General features: G+C 46.4%; 1 protein-coding gene across 10 annotated transcripts in view; it reads right to left on the bottom strand.

Annotated features, from left to right (window-relative positions):
- Nucleotides 1-15,276, bottom strand: part of LOC104150897 (AP-4 complex accessory subunit RUSC2) — a 60,321-nt gene that overhangs the window by 33,667 nt on the left and 11,378 nt on the right. For 3 of the 10 annotated variants that reach the window (XM_068925607.1, XM_068925611.1, XM_068925612.1), the window contains exon 1: nucleotides 3,735-4,054. The exons of 2 other annotated variants lie outside the window; for them this stretch is intronic. The gene's annotated coding sequence lies outside the window, so the exon portion shown is untranslated. Of the gene's footprint in view, nucleotides 1-3,734; nucleotides 4,056-15,276 lie in introns of those variants that run through there. 5 more of the 10 variants (XM_068925609.1, XM_068925608.1, XM_068925617.1 and 2 more) reach the window with 3 other exon arrangements.

Genomic DNA, 15,276 nt, shown 5'->3' on the forward strand with positions numbered 1-15,276 from the left:
CGAAGAGCTGGGGGAATACCACAGAAAACACTTTGAATGTACACCATAAGTAATCTGGAATCCATATGCCAAGCACAGCGAGAAAATTTGAACAGTAGTACTCCTAACTAACCTGAATGAATAACCACATCAGGAAGGATATTAGAGGGAGGTAGAGCACTTGCAAAGAATGGAAAAAGGAGTTATTCATCCAAGAAAATTCCACCTTAAGACATCATGGGAAGGGATACTGAAAGAATCACAAAGGTCAAGCATCGTTAAATTTTGCCAAGGAAACCTAACAAGTTCTTCAGCCACATAAACAAAAAGAAAACAAGGAGAGAGGAAGAGAGCCAACTGTGCAAGGTAGAGTGAAAAGACAGATCTAGATATGACCCAAATAGCTACACTCTCTGATGCTGTTTCAGCAAGAAAAACATGGAAGCTGGGGCGATGACGTGTTAGGCAATTCAGGGAAAAAGAAGGTGCAGAAAAACGATATGATTATTTGAAGTGCAAACAAATTCAAGGGTATGAATGCACTCAAGTTAGAGGGACAAGTCATTTTTGCTCCCAGAACAATGAAAGAATTGTTGCATGATCACAGCTGGCATCAGGGCTTTTGATAAAAATATCCATGAGGAAAAAGGGAGGGAGGAGGGGCAGCCATGTGGATAATAAAGGTAGAGCCTATACCTGTATGGAAAGAGAAAGGGCAATGATCCATGCTAGAACAGATCTACTGGCTTGCCCTCAATGCTTTATAAGGTTACATAAGAATAAGGTGCCAGGGAAATAAATGAAAAATGGGGCAAAACACAACATGGGTTTGCTAAAGGAGGGTTACTGCCTGGCTGTCAGGAACAAAACCAGAGTGAGATCTTGACTCACCAGGAGCCTCAGACTGGAAGGAAATTAAGATCTCTGGGACAGGGAATTTTGTCTTTGTTTCCTATTACAGCCTCAGACACTCTGACAAGCAATAATGGAGCCACAGGCAGCCCATTTGTGAGCCCCTTGCATATTTTCCTGGGCACCTGCACCTCCTGCAGCGCAGGTCCAGGCCCACCCCAGAGGATAGGGCTGCACGTTATCCCCCGCATTCTGGATCAAGGCAGCAAAGACAACACACAGTAGCAATTTTACTTCCTTCCCAGGAATCACTTTCAGTAAGCTCCAGTCCCCAGAAGCTCTTGCCCATCTTTCAGACTGTAAGAATTTCAGGGCAGAGACTCTATGCAGTCTTAGTGCTTAACAGATGCTCCTCTGAGAGTTACAACTAAATAGGCATAGCCTGTGCATCGTAGGGAGTATTCCCCCCCATGCAGGGAAGCAGGCTGCATCACCACCTTCTTATTCTGTCAGGCAAACATTGTACACGCTGCAAATTCTCTTCCACACCCTGATACACGTGTCCTGCATAGATTCGTCCTGTCACGCATCCTGTCCTCTGGCCCACGATGCGCCTATAAACAAACGCACACATGCCGCTCTTACCCCCTAGCTACCTCCTGCAGAAGCCTGTTCTGTAGCATCACCCCTTCACAGCACAAATGCAGTCTGGTAGTGTGTCCCTCACTGCACAAATCCCCCTTCTCACACCTGCAGGAGTACATCCTGCTACCCAGTCCCACCAGGCTGAATGGGACAGACGCAAAGAGGGTTCTTAGTCCTTGAGGAGAAGTTTCAGGCCTGGGATGAGAAGGAGCTGCAGTTCAGTAAGCTCCAAGGAGCTTCCAATACATTGTCACAGAGTTGTGGGCAGAACGCACACTGCCTCGTGGCTTTGCTGGAAGCCCCTGTACTTCCTATTTGTCACCCTGAATAGAAACTCTGGGTTTTTACTTCTTCACAAAGCGTAAAGACCAGAGCGCCTTACCACAATACAGGAATGGAGAGTGAACAACTGTCTGAGAATCTGCAGCCGTAAAATGGTTCCTTCAGAAAACCACTGCAGAAAAGGCTGTCCTGAGGATCGCTCTCATCTCAACAAACCTGTTGGGTCTGCACACAACGCTGACCACCTCAGGGAACACAGTGAGAGAGGCTGGAGAGTGACAGTACAAACCCTGACAATGACAGCCCTGGATTTCCTCTCTTGTGCCCTCTACCACTGGTCTCTAACCCACAACCCCCTGCTCTCCTATCTCTGCAAAGCCCCTCACACGCGTCTACGGCCTTTTGGTGCCAAGGTTCCTCCACTGCTCTGTCAAAACACTTAGTATTTTACCTACATTATTCCTGCTATCCTGGGGCTCCTGAAAGACCTAAAGATGCTTTATATGAACTACTCTCTGGTCATTTCAACAATGAGCTGCCCCCAAGCACTCTGCCAAGCTTGACAAACTGCAGAAACGCTTTGTGAATAGGTGAGAGCTGCCAAACTTGCTCATTAGCAATATCAGTATATGAGACTTCAGGCGTCCAGAGGTAAAAAGCAGAAGAGCTCGTCCTCCCCTATACTTCATACATCCTTTACAACACCCATCACTCCAGTCTCTATATGTATGTTCCACAATAAGCCAATGCTCCTGTAATTCCCATAAACACCACATTTCCCCCAGACACCTGCAACGGCAACCCCACATGCTCAGCATTTTCCATAACCCCAAAAGACTTCATCTGCTATTTGCTCATTTCCTTATGTTACTACAGTCCCATGTGTGCATTCCTCTATAGCCACATCATGGTACCACATGTACCAAAATCTTGTTCTTTTATACCTCTGCCTTATTCTTCTGACCATCATCCTAAAAATTACCTCTTCAACATCTAGATCCCTTTCCCACATAGATCCTTCTCTTTGTTCAAGCCCTTCTCCTTTTGCATTTGCAGAGGCAGCTTGATGGAAGGATTTATGCAGGGGTGGGGGAGGGAAGAAGACAGTCGGGGAGGGAAAAAGAGGGATTTGGTTATAACAAGACCACGTAATTAAGCTCTAGTAACTGGTACCCAGCCTAAGCTCTAGTAACTGGTACCCAGCCTGGACCACTCATCTCAGTAATTAAAAATAATAATTCCTCCATGCTTAGATAACCTTTCTCTCCTCATCTGTGAAAAGCGACAAGGAGAAAGCATTCATTTCACAAGCATCACAGACACACCCTGAGCTGTAACACAAAGGACTCCAACCTGCACAGATTTCCTTGGATAAGAGCAGGATTTTACCTGCCACTCTATTTTATGCTAACACCTTTTTGTGCAATTGATTTACTGCTATTAAAAAAAAAAAATAGAGCCCAAAGCCACACAGACAGCAACCTTTTCTCTGCCTGTGTCCTTTGTTTCTGGCTTTTCATGGAAGCGCTGTCTGTCAGAACAGCTTTCATGCTGCACAGCAGCAGCACCGCCAGGGATGCACAGAGAGCATGGCAGCTCTCGAGACCAAAACAATCCGGGTGCGCTCGACTGTCATGGCAGACACAATGAAGAACTGTGCAACTGCATTAAGAAGTGAGCATTGTCAGAGCAAAACACAGCTCGCCTCTGCACAACCAGCCCTGGACATGGCAACCGCTATTTCATAGATACAACGAACAAACGTATTCTGCATAGTAATATCAGCCTCCTCACTCTCTTACATCAATTACAATCACTACCACTCCAAAGCAATAAGAGACAAAGCAATCCTGAAATCTGTAAGCTCCATTGGGTAGCTGGCAATCTCTATAAAAACAAACCAACCCCTTTGCAGGACAATGGCTTGAAAACCGTTCAGCAAGAAAAACGCCCACCCGATCACTTTCCCATCTCACCTTTCCACAGATCCTCTGTTCCCCGTCTCCTCTCAATGAACACACACTGCTCCAACAGCACCAGCCAGTGCCGAGCGCTCAGATTCCAGCAGGCTCTGTGTTCTCTCCCCAGGATGCTGTGGGAAACACAGAGTCAATTTTTTTTTTTTTCACAGCTGCATCCCTGGCAATGCAGAGGGTCTGCGCAATCACATCTCCAATGCTCCTGCTGCTGTTGTGACGTTGCTGCATATGAAGGAGCAAGCATGCCCACAGCACAGCCGCTCCGGTTTGCGGTCAGTCCCTGCGGGACCTCAGACCAAGCAGGGGATGGGAGGGAGCAGACAAGGAGGGGAGGGCAGAGAACAAGTTGAGCTGGAAGATGGATGATTGATTCTTACAGTAAGTGGGAAATCAGGAAGCTAGCCTGAGAAAACACATAAAGACAAAGCCTGTGTTGTAAAATAGAGCGGCAGCATCTTATCCTGTGTTGAGCTCGTGTTTCAGATGCTGCGTGGCTGCAAGCTTTCTGGTCTCTTCTGGCTTTGGAAATCAAAGGGAGCTGGAGTGCTATGTTCCAACTCACAATGGCAGCCAGAGTCCTTGGAGATGAAATGCTATCCTGCAAAGCAGCACACAGGAGGAGGATGGGCAGGACTCAAACTGAAAGATCAGGAATACTACAAGAAGCTTCCTGAAGCTTCTCTTCTATTTCTGTAATGCCTTTTCCTAAACAGCTTTACCAACAATATCCACATAACATCCCTGAAATGCAGCCACCCCTGGAGTGGGATGCAACCACAAATAGTTCAATCACTGTCAAACACACCTAGTAGGAACAGGATGTAAAAAGTTCAAGCTGTCACAGGAAATCTTACATCAAGATCCCAGCAACCATTAACTAGAGCCTGGGATTAAAGTGCTGCCCATAGCTTAGCCTAAATCCTGGCACCCCTTCAAGGCAATCCATAACAGACCCTCCTTCCTAAGAGGAAGCCAAGATGCACAGAGATCACTACCTGCAAAAAGTCAGGCTCTTTTGTGACCCTGGGACCACGCATAAGGTTTCTTTTGGTCGGCCCGCTTTCACCAGAGGCTGCTGCAACCTGCTCCATATGCAAGTCTATGCAGCTCCTGGCAAGACTCAGGCCCCTTCGCTGCGCGACACACACTGCTACTTTAGGATTTCTCTTCTGAAAAGAGCCCTGAACCCTCTCCCTGCCCCCTGAGGCAGTAACTTGTTTTTCTGTCACAGGCTGGGCACAACTACACACCTTAGAAACCAAGTTGGGCTCAAAGGCCATTCCAGCAGGGATGTTTATAGCAGTAAAGCAGCTCCCCTGAGCAACCATCCTAGAAGGATGACTCACATTATTTCACTTTGCTGTCTAACCCTACTCAGAGGGCTAAGTTAACATTACCGCTCTTCTACGCTATCAAGGCCTAAAAGTCTGAACCAAAACCCATCTCCGTCAAGGGGACTAGGCAAGTCAGAAAACAGGGTAAAAACGTCACACAGACACATAATTCAAAGAAATTAAGAACAATCACACACCTTAGTACTTTCTGCTCTATGCCACGGTACACCCAAAACAACTGCCAAACAAAACAAAACAGCTTGAACACCACAATACTTTGTACAGGCTTCTGCCTCTGGAGATGCCAACATAAAAAGCTATACTAGAAAAATATTAGATTCATCACTGGAAGCGGTTGCCAATCATCTTGGATCCCAGACCACTATCAACCCTTAAAATGCCTCTTTGGATAACGTTCAAATCAGACTTCTGAGCGAAAACACAGTGACTGTTCCCACCAAGTAGTTATCAAGGGCTCCAAAGACAGGCATTTGGGACTTTGCCAGTGCTATGGTTATGGGTACAGAAAGAGACATCTACAGGAACACAAAAGGATGGACCTCAGGCTGTCTGTGGCTAGGCAGTCCATTCACATAGCCTGGGAGCCAATATCACAGGCGCAGCTCTGCCACTCACCTCCAAAACAGTGGGAACAATCTGTCAGTCAGTCCCAAAACTCAGGCTCTGTAGATCCTTCCTGCGGGTGATGCACACGACCCATATGTGGTATTTCACGCTCCCGAGCCCACTGCTTGCCCCACACTCCCATCTGATCCCATTCACGTGGTAGGGACAAGACTCAGGGATGATGCAGCCCCATAGCAGGAGTGAGGGACGTACCTCCACGCCTGGCGACTGCAGCAAGCAGAGAGCTAATCCTGGAGAGCCCTGCTCCCCCAAGCTGTGGTAAATGAGACTATTAACAGTTTCAGCTAAGTATTCCCATAGAGTGCAGCCCCCAGACCTCCCTAAGGCCAGTCCCATTGCAGTGTCAGTGTTAATTAAGGCAGACTCGAGCAGACATCTCAGGCCCGCTCAGCTAGGGCAGTAAGGGAGCGGCAGCAAGAAAGGAGACAGAGTCTCAACTGTGGAGCTCTGCGCAGAACAAGTAGCATTTGTTACCCAGGAAACTCATTCCCACACCAGAGAGGAGAATGGAAACTATTCTGGTGCCCTCCCCAGTCCTCCGCAAGCTTTGCCAACGCTGACGCTGGGAGGTATAAATGCTGGCAGGCTGAACGTTTGCCTGCATCGCTGCCCCTGCCACAGAACACTGGTATTAACTAATTCACTGACAGTAATGCCTCCTTCATGTAGCAAGTAATCACCCCAGAGCAGATGCAGTCAGGGAGCTGTTTTGTTAGAAATCAGATGGAGCAATGCAGTAGAAAAAGGGCTCCTTCAGAAACACCCCCAGCTAGCTATTTACATATGCTTCACAATGTAAACGTTCGTATCCTCCTCCCTGAGACAGTTATTCAGGTCAGTGCCTTCCCCCTCACCTAAACTCATGTCCTTGCACCCCTGTTGCAAGCTCCCATTTGCTGCCCCTCTCCGCAACAGCGCTAAAAACGGATGGGTTTTCTCAGAGCTTCACAGGCAATAAGAGATTACAGGCAGTCACAGAGAAGAAAACTCTTTTTTGGGGGCTGACTTCTAGGAGATGACTTCTCTTTGATCACAAAGATGAGTCAGTGTGAGAAGGGGAGGATGGCCGACTCCGCAGTCTCATGCAAAGGAGGGGAGCAAGGGAATTGCAGGCTGGTAACTCTGCTCCTTTGAGAAGCACAGCACGGAAGATGCAGGGGCCAAAACCAGCCTGCTCTTACAGTAACCCAGCTCCATTCTCTGCTTTGCCTGGAGAGGTACGGGATAGATGGTGCTTCCCACACACCTTCAGCATTGCAGGGTACAGCTTGGCAGGAGAGACCTGCCTATCAAGCAATGTTAGTCTCACTACTCACAGGCATCCCAGATGTAGGGCAGGGGTTCTGCCATCCTCCCCTTCCAAGGGTGTGAGAACTGAGTGTACAACATGTTCTCCAGCCCATGTATTCCAGTAAGGAAGGACAGGCATCCCATTCCCAGTGCCTGGCTGCAGCACTGCTCACTACTTTAGCAGGAGCCCTGTGCACCACGCTTGGGCCGGGCATGGGCCAGACATATGTACCTCTCGGGCTCTGTTCTCCTGCAGACCATATCCAGGACATGAACACCCCCTCCAACCCCTGATCACCTAGAGTAAAAAAGCACAATGCTCTTCTACCTTGTCAGGAGAATACTCATCTGCTTTCACGGACTGTGCAGAAATCACCCACTAAGGCCAGCACAACTCTGCAGACAAGAAGGAACAAACCTTCCCACTCTCACCACAACTGTATAGCAAAATCACCCACTTCAGCAAAAACAGCTCAAGCCTCCCACCTATTTGCTGCAAATCTTCTCTGGTAATCAATGGAGTGGCAACAGCTCCGGCCCAAATCCCAGCTGGCTACCTCAGCCGTAGCTCTGACATCAAGCACCAGATAGGAAAAGGCCTTTAATCATGCCTTTGATCAGGCACTGCACTCAGTCTACCCACCCTCGCAACAGTCAGACAGCTTCCAGGCTACAGCCTCTTCGCTGCAACTCACTGGTGTAACTCAGCGCAGGGAGCTGACTGCCTCCTTCTCCAGAGGATGGAGATTTTGGTTTAGGCATCGTTACTTCAGTGTGCCTTAAGCAAATAAAAAGCTGCAAGAGCAGCAGCAAGGTCATCACCACAGTGGACAGCCTGTGCCTTCTGCTCCAAAGCAGATACATAAGAACATGCCTAGGCCACCGCTTGATTCCTCATGACCCCATTTGGAGCACAGCCACAGGAGGAAGAGACATGTCACGCTTTCACACATGCTGGACGTTCAGGAGCAACCTGGGAGCAGCTCACTGCCTTTCCACCCTCACTCACTGATTCAGAAATCTGAATCCACAAAACCCCATCCACCACCAGTCAGGCCATTTCAGGAATGCCAGACAGGCATGTTGGTCAGAGCTACTGATCAGCATGGTGCTGCTCACCTGGAGCAAGGGGGATCAAAACACAGATGCCTCCAGGAAAGCAGGAAGTACTGAAAACTTAAAAATCCTCAAAAAAAAAAAAAATCATTCCCCATCTCTGCAAACTCTGCCTTTAAGGTCAACATCATCTCTCCCCAAAACACAAAGATCAATACAGGCTGATCATTACCAATATGTGCTTGACAACTTTTGTATCGAGCATAAAGTGGGAACAAAATATGGATGATTTCGAATGAGGAGAGCAAAAAAATCCAAAGAGAGTGAGAAAAGCGCACAACAACAACACTACAGTGACAATGCCTGCCCTCAGCCCCTGCATTTCCCCAGAGGGTCACTAATGATTCCCACTGAGCCTGGGTTCTGAGAGGAAGCAAGGGCAGAGGCGTAACCATTGGCAGGGCAATGCTGGTTGCACATACGCAACAGTAGGTTTCACCAAGCTGCTCACGATGACTCTGCCCCAGCAAGCCCTGCCCACTCTATAGAACAGCAGTACTGATTTCTTCAGGGCTAGCAATCCGAGGCAGGAGACATGCTTCCAAATAAGAAAATGGCTTGATACCAAAAGGTGTTTTTCCAAAAAATTGACTATTCTTGTTTGATAAATATTTTTTGAGATAACAAAATTCCCAAACTCACTCCTCTGATGTTTAAGAACCTAAAAATTTCCAGCTTACCTTTATTCATGGGTAGCTCACCCCTAGTCATTCCTGTTCCAAAGATGACCGTTAGCATCAACATGTATCCAGTCTGTGTTTAAAGTTAAATTATTCAAGTTCTGTAATTGCTTCGCAGTAGGTAGGCTCTCCCTTTCTTTGATCACAGCAGTAGCCCTTCTCTGGACCTGATCCACTTTGAATCCAACCTTCTGAGAGTGACCAGAAACATACACAATCTTTCAAGTGAGCTCTCAACATGCCTTAAGATAATAGCACTAACATTTCCCCATCTCTGCTAGAAATATTTTGTCCAACATGTCATTTTGGATGACATTTATCTTCTTCATGGCTGCATCATATTAGTTGTTCACAGTTATCTCATGCTTGACTGACAGAGCCTGGATTTTCCTTTCTCCCTTATTTTCCCCAGTGAGCTCCCAGATGGAGCTGAACTTTCTGCTTCTTCCTAATGGACATGACCATGCAATTTTGAACTACTCAGTTCCCATTTGTATTATTCCTTAAGTCATCCAAGTACTTCCTTCTGAACAACCCTGAACTACCTCTGAATTGATGATGCTCCCCAGCTTTGTCTCTTCAGGAAACGTTATTAGCAAACTCTTACTTTTTAATGCTCAGAGCTTTTATTTCATATACTGACTAGGTTACATTCCAAGGCTACTTTCTACTGACAACTTCCCTTCGGACCAGCATTTCCTCTTTCAACATTCCTCCTATCTTCCTTCAGTCAGTATGCTGCTCCTTACTTCTCGGCAAAGAATGTTGTGGAGGGAAGAATTTCATGCTTGTTCAAGAGGAGGCAGGACAAGTGCTTGGGAGATCCACTTCAGGTTACTAAACAGATAAAACACAATAGACTTAGGAAATACCCTGAACTGAAAAAGGTCAGAAGCTAAGGAAGTATTAAGGTATCATATCTGCTTGCCTTTTCCTCACTTTTCCTTAGCTGACCATTTGCAACCAGTTTTGCAAAAAGAACACCGTGCTAGGTGGATCCTTCATCCAGGCCATTATAGTGATTTCTGTCTTCCCATATTAAGGTCCGATCTTTCCTTTTGTTAGCAGCTGACACCTTCCTGCTCAGGAACAGAGGCTTTTACAAGCTCCATAACAAGTCAAAGCCACCAGATAGGGCTAGTTCTGGCAGGGGTCCCTAGAGGCCTGGGCTGAGTTCCACATACCTCAATAATACTGAGACATCTATGGGAAAACCAAACCAAACTCACTGTCAGCTGCCTGTTGCTAGTCCCTTCCAGCCCAGGACCCCAGTTTGCTCGTATTGCTTTCCAGGGAAAGTATGGTTATCAGTATTTTACACGCAGGAGACTGAGGCAACATGGAGATGTGCTTCACTTGGTACTACACTGGAAGCCTGCGGGAAAAGCAAGAACAGATCCTAGGATCCCAGCGCCCATATTTCAGCCCTAATATTCAGTGCTTCCTAAAGCAGGAGCACAAAGAAATAGATTAGCAGTTGAGATAGAGGGAAGTCAGGACAAAAACAACAGACCAGCTCCTGAATTGTTGTCTGAAGTCTCAGCTTCAATCTGATAAAACAAAGCTCATAAAGTTGTACAGAAAACCTTCAATTAAAGCAAAGTTTGGACATAATTGATGCAGTCTATGCTTTCAGAGTGCCTGAAGCAAGAGCCCTGCTATGACAGCAGCCCTGAGTGCTTGAACAAACACTCGGGCTTTGTTGATATAAACCATTGCAACAAAAAAAGCACTGGCAAAAGGAGCAGAAAGGGTATTATTACAAAAAGATATGCCTTCTAATTTGGCAACCAACCACTTGCTCTGAGCTGGCCATAGAAACAGCAGATACTAAAGCGTTCTGGCTTCACTTACATGAAAATTAGCTTTCAAGAATGTGATCAGTGCTGTCTCTATAGCACAATTTACCTCAACTATTAGTACATTTTCTCTGTGACTTAACAGTTCCCCACCGCCAGGAGGAAAGCCTCAAATTGCCACATTAGATCACATAGTAAAACTGATGCTTCTGGCAGCCACAATTCTGCTGTATTCACTGGTTTGTTTCTGACCTGAAATAAAAAAGATACTTTTTTAATATTTACTATCCAAACAAGCAGCACAGAATCTGCAGGGTTCAGTTGGACCTATACAGCCACAAGCCGGTTCACTGTCTACATACTAGGGACAAGCAGAGATTACTGTGTACATAGCGGGCACTGCTCAAAAAGGTGACTGCTCGAGGTTCCCAAGATGTACCTAAAGTGACACTGCCTTCCCACTGCAGAGGCATCTCCTGGCTGCCTTAAGGCGAGTGTAACTGCACTGCAAACAAGCCTCAGCTCACAGAGACTGTAATGGATGGGTGCAAACAGGAAAAGGGCAGAAGAAGAAGAACATCACTGATGGAGACAAGAGAGGCTACATCCAAGAACGGAGAAAGTCTCCTACCCTCCTATCAATACCATTCAGTCATAAACATTCCAGTTTTCTGATGAAACAGCAAACAGAAAACTGCTCTGGATTTCACACAGAAAACCTCACTCACTTCACCTCCCTCTGCACACATCTAAGCCCTTTTTTGCCATCACTGCTCAGAGCAACAGCAAAAGTTAAGCAGTGATATCTGTCAACTCGAGGTAAACTGTTCCCAAAAGACCTCCCAGGTCTCAAACACACTCCCATCTTTACAATAAACCCCAGGGAGCATATAATCATCAGCTGATTTAGAGATACAAGATACTAACTATTATTTATACTGCTTTTTCCTATGTTTCTTCATTTACCACACAAACTGGCCACTCTTGCTGCTCTGCGCTGCTCCCTCCCCCAGGTGGTTATTTTAGTGGCAAATAAAGTAAGCCCTAGATAGCTTGTGCTTCTGCAAAGCCCTCTGCGATTAGAATAGACCGCTGAAGGTACACTCAAAAACCATCCAGCAGCAACAATCCTACAACACAGCACTGGTATGCTTAAGACAATGCCACCAAAGAGCCTGCCTCTGTTCATGGGCATCCTAGCAGGCACTTACAAAAACTTCAAAGAAGAGGGGGAACAGTCTATTAAGGGAGAACTGTTGAAGACTTCTCCTAAAAAGCCTGTGCAATGCAGGCTTGTAACCAAATCCTGGCAGTCCCATCCACCTCTCATACCTTTAACCTGCTGGTTCTTAGAGGGAGTGGTTGTCTCTTACTTTCATCTGCACCACCTCTAGTACTGATACTGTCAACAAAACAGATAACGTCTACATACAGACTGTAAATAGACATAAATTATAATCATTACCATGACATCTTAAACAGCATGCATTGGACACCCCCACCCACAATCATTCTACAGGACCTGCTCACTCAGAAGGGATCTGTGGTTACTGCAAATCACAGACTGAACATGAATAATAGTGGTATTTTGCTTTGAAGTAGACAAACAGTATGTAGGGCTGTATGAATAGGCGGATCATATGCAAGACATGGAGCAAGCCTCCCACTCCACCCAACACTAGTAAAGGCCTCATCTTCTACCAGTCTGGTAAAGATTTGGACAAACTGCTTAGAGTCCAAAGAGAGCAAGAAAAAAACAGAAAGGAAGAAAGCACAGAGCAGTTGGGTTATTTGTCTGTATAAAGCTAGGGAATACACAAAAGTAGTTCTGAAATGCATAACAGGCTACTGCCAGGAACGAGAGAATAAGCTATTCTCCCCTGACAACAGGAACAGGCTACCCGAGGGGCAGCCAGGGAAGTTTAGGTTAGGCATCAGATAAAACTAGCCATTCATCACTCCACCAAAAAAAAAAAAACAAAAAAAAAACCCACAGCAGTCAGGAGGTAATATTCTTAATATTTCACATAATCTACAAGAGGTGCTGTCTCAGAAGCTCTTTGTTTTACAAATTTAGAAACATATATTCTCGTTAGTTTGCACAGATCCTTAGTGTCAGAAATTGGAAATGGTCTCTTTTTCTAGGTTTGCCACTAAGAAAGGTCCATCAAATGCCTTGACCAGCCCAATGTGCCATGGCATTAGCATACACTGATGGACGGAGGGGACTGGGGTGCTAGGCTGTGGAATGCAGCAGCCAAGGTCACCATCACTGGAAGTTTCTAGAGACAGCTGAAACAAAGAATCATAAGGAATGGCATACTTTAAGTCAACTTTGCCTGGGTCAGGGAGATGTAATTACATGGCTTCTAGAGGTCTTATTTTCTTACGATTTCTGTTTGACTCAGGGGAGCAGGAAGCCTCTGATGAAAGATTAAAAGCCTGAGAAACAGAAATACGCTTCTGGAAAGAGACAGTAAACCTACACGTAAAGGCAGAGCGTGGAAAAGCATCCCATTGCCAACTTATCCAATAGCTAATCCACCTGGCTGTTCAAACCCACCCTGAGGGTTTGGGTTTTTTCCCCCTAAAAGGAATGTGCTTGGTACCAGCTTCTACCCAGTGAATTCATCTTACTTTTGTCCACCACAGTGAAGAGAAACTCTCTCATTGGTCTTGCTGAAGTTGTTACTTCACCACAACTGATAACCCTCTTAGCCTTTTCTTTGGTTACTGTTACCTCTTCCCAGCTAATAAAGCAGGCTGTAGTGGATTTTCGGCCAGCTATACTCCGGGTCTCCATGTCAGGCCATCCCATGATTAAACAACCTTTTGGCTGTATGCGCTTACAGGTACATGCTAAAGCAGCACAAAGAGTCTAATCTGTGGCATCTAGCTGCAGTACTGCCAGTTATGCAAGGTCTGCATCCTTTTCAAGTATGTTCCAGCTAAGAGGCACCATGTATGTCTGTACGTAGACAGATACACATGCCTACGTAGGCAGGCACACACAAACACATAGAACTGGGAAGGATGTGCCTTTACACTGTGTGGAACAGACGGCAGTTTTGCTCAGGACTGAGAAACACCCACAGCAAAGGGGATGGCATAGGGATAAAGGGGATTCCTGCACGGGAGGAAATCCCGACATACTCTTTAAAATAGAAAACAAAAGCTGTTAAAGGCAAAGCCTAGTCCAGGGCTCACACAGTGCCCATGATCTGGCACCAGTGAGGAGACAGATCATAAAGGCAAAGCAGGTCATAAGAGACTCCTGACATGTCAGGCTTAGACTGGGTTGAAGAGACTGAAATCGGACTCAAACCTCATGTGAGGCAGGTGAAAGAGAGGAGGCAGTCTGCTCTACGGGGCTCCCTGTGGAGTCATCTTATCACTTCAGGAACCACTGGAAACTGTGGTGTGGGACTCTGGCACCTCGCAGAAGGCTGATGATGAACAGCCAGCAAAGAAGCACTCAGGACAAACAAGGCCGTGCATCCTCAGGCATCCCAGGTACATTCCACGCATGAGAATAAGAGCATACCAGTGTGGAAAGAGCCCTTGGGAGCTCTGTAATGCATACCACGAAGATACAGAGCCTTGGCTCAGACCTAATAATAAACAGGAATGATGATGACTCAAGGCACCTCATATACTGGCTGAACATTTATAGAGGAGTAGGAAGCCCCTAGTGAAGGGCTAATCAGACTTACAGAATACCTGGAAAAACAAATACGCCTTTCAACTCTGTGATATATTTTCACCTTTGACAATCCTAAAAATCTGTACTTTGAACACACATGTAAGAAAGCACTCCAGCCCATGCACAAACTCAGCCAGTGCCTTTCATCGGACAGCAAGGAAAAAAGAAGCTCCACTAAACGGCAAGAAAGGGAGGAGGGCTACCGAGGGCTGAGCAAGCTAGATAAGGCAGTCAAAGCCCAAACGCGAACGGCTGTTGTGCTCTAATTCTCGGTGCAATCGCTGGAGAAAACTCTCGGTCATGATGTTCTAATGGGAGCTGCCCTCCATCCCTGAGGACATCTGCCAGAATTAGTATCCCTATATCAGGGGAGGTGAAGCACGGAGCACCAAACAGCAATTGGGACCTTTTCAGCAATTTCTACAGGCCTGCTGTTTTCACAGCAACTTTCTGTATCAGCTTAAAATAAATCTAGCTCTTCAGGAAGTGAAGTACTTGGAGGCTTTAGAAGCATCCGATCCTTTCTCTACAAAGCCAGGAACTGGCACAGAGATGTATGTAGGGTTGCATACGCAAAGGCCAGAGTGTTAAACAGAGGGATTAACATTGTAGTTCAGAACTTCAGTATCTAAAACTGAAGCGCAATCTCCCCTGCCCACAGCACTGCTACCTTCAATTCAAAGCAAATAGCTCAAGCACTGCTTCCAAGCTCACAGCCAGGAGACATCTCAGCTCCTTCCTCCTTCTGCATGCAAGGGCCCCATGTGTTAAGCCACGTAACAGCCACACTGCGTAATGTGAGAGGGTGGCTTCTGCTATATTCCATATTAGACCAGGCAAGAGTGGAGCCTCATCACCTGCCTACAAGAAGGAGGGGCATCTCTGTCTTCAGATGCTTCTCTGAGCATAAGGCCCCCTCAGAAGCACTTCTGTGAGCTCTGGGTTCCATGCACTGGACACAAGTGGTCA

This window comes from Struthio camelus, chromosome W (assembly GCF_040807025.1).
Source record: "Struthio camelus isolate bStrCam1 chromosome W, bStrCam1.hap1, whole genome shotgun sequence".
Lineage (NCBI taxonomy): Eukaryota > Metazoa > Chordata > Aves > Struthioniformes > Struthionidae > Struthio > Struthio camelus.